Below are 2,500 nucleotides of genomic sequence, written 5' to 3' on the forward strand. Positions count from 1 at the left end.
ATGTATGTGTGTGCGTGTATGTGTTTATGTATGTGTGTGCGCATGTGCGTGTGTGCGTGCGTGTGTTTGTTGAATGTACCAGAACCAGTGGAGTCATTAAAATGGTTGTCATATTATTCTATTGAATCTATCCCTCATTCCTCCCACGGTCAATATATCATTCAGTCATTCATTTCTTTCACTCTTTATTTGATCAGTCTGTCATTCAATTGTTTATTTATTTATTTGTTCATTCATTTTTTCGTTTATTCATTCACTCACTCATTCATTCATTTATTTATTCTCTTACTTCATCTATGATGATGAAAGCGCGTTATCAAGACATCTATCGCAAGACAGACAGACTGACACCACACACACACATACATACACACATGAACAAGCACACAAACAAGAACACAACACACACACACACACGAACACAAACTAACACAACAAACACACAAACTCAACACACGCACAACACACACACACACACACACACACACACACACACACACACACATATATATATATATATATATATATACATTCAAATTTGTATATTGGCCGCTTTTAGCTACCCCGCCTATATTTTTCTAACAATATTGACATTTCGCTATTTTTAAATCTGTCATTTTTTAATATCTGAGAGGTTTGCGTTTCATTACTTTATAAATAAAATATTTAAAAAAAACCCTTAAAACTAAGCGCTATAAAATGACGTTGAGAAAGATTCTGAAAAAAGAGATTACGTCACGTTGACGCGTTTAGATGAGTTACGTCATATTATATACAGTTGTATTTATTTAACGCCAGATACTCTTTTAAAAAGTTAACATTTGCTTAAGTAATACGTATAAACATAGAATAGATAGATCGATTTTATTTCGAATTTCGAGTTTTCTAACTAATTTTTTTTATTAAAATCGTTTGTTTATTCTTTTCGAAGCTAACATAAAATTAAAACGCTCAACAGCAAAGAAATTTATTTGAATTTGTTTCTTTGAATAATTTTTTCTGTAAATAAACTTAAAATAGAATGCGTTTATTTATCTTATTTATAAATAAACTTTGATTCTATGAACACGGTGATATATGTGTAATAGGCATTGTTAAAATGTTCAGCCAGTCAATCAATCAGCCAGCCAGCCAACCATCCAACCAACCAACCAATCAATCAATCAACCACTTAACCAACCAGCCAGTTAGCCAATTAATAAACTTATTAATTTTTCAAAAGTTTTATAAACCATTGTTATATACATATATAGAAAAAAAATTTATTTTTGTTAGGTTGTTTGTTTCTGTGTACGTACGTATGTATGTTTGCATATTTGTATGTATGTGCGTGCGTGCGTGCGTGTGTGCGTGCGTGTGTGTGTGCGTGCGTGTGTGAATACATGTAAGCGTTACATTCTTCCATTTAAAAGTCGTTGAATTTATTTTAAGCAATAATAATATCGTTGTTCCTCTTCATTTTAATTGACCGGTCCATTCCATTTCATCACTATTACTATTGTTATTACTATTATTATTATTATTGTTGTTATTGTTATTTGGATTGTATTAATTTAAGGTGTGTGTGTGTATTCTAGGTGTCTCCCGAAACAATTCTAAGCTACGGCAGTGTTGGCTTTTTATTATGTTATTACTTCCTCTCTATAATCTTCTCTCTCTTCTATTTTTTCTTTTTTTTTATTCTTTTTTACTTTCTCTATATCTTTTTTTCTCTCTCTTTCTCTATCTCTCTTTCTTTCTATTTCTTCCTATTCTTTTTTTATTCTTTTTTACTTTCTCTATATCTTTTTTTCTCTCTCTTTTTCTCTATCTCTCTCTCTCTCTTTCCCTCTCTCTCTCTCTCTCTCTCTCTCTCTTTCTCTCTTTCTCTCTCTCTTTCTCTGTGATGTAATGTAACATATTATGAAGACATTTTGTGATTTCCTAACTTAAATTTAAACATACGCGCGTGCTCTCATATTGGCTTTGTATGATATACTTATTTCATAGGAATTGAGAAACTAATGGAATAAAAATAATATGTGACGTTTAAGTTTTTTTTTCATCTATTAAAATAAAAATAATAAGCTATGTGAAAATTAATAATAATTAATAAATATTTCATAAAAAGTTAAATTTTATTTATGTTTTTGTCAATCAATCGATCAACCAACCAATCAACCGACCAATCAGCCAAAAAACAGACACGTCATTCGATCAATCAACCATTCAACTACTCAGTTATACCACCAATTAAGTAGTCAATCAGCCAATTAGTCAATCAGTCAATCAGTCGGTCAATCAATCAATTAATCAGTTAATCAATCAACCAATCAATCAACCAATTAACAAATCAATCATAATGTTTTTGTAACATCTCTAATATTTACATTGTAACATTAATATATATATATATATATATATATATATATATATATATATATATATATACTTTCCTAAATAAACTTCTACTCCATTTATCACACACATACACACATACACACACGCACGCACACGCACG

Source organism: Helobdella robusta (genome assembly GCF_000326865.2).
Source record: "Helobdella robusta unplaced genomic scaffold HELROscaffold_14, whole genome shotgun sequence".
NCBI classification, from domain to species: Eukaryota; Metazoa; Annelida; class Clitellata; order Rhynchobdellida; family Glossiphoniidae; genus Helobdella; species Helobdella robusta.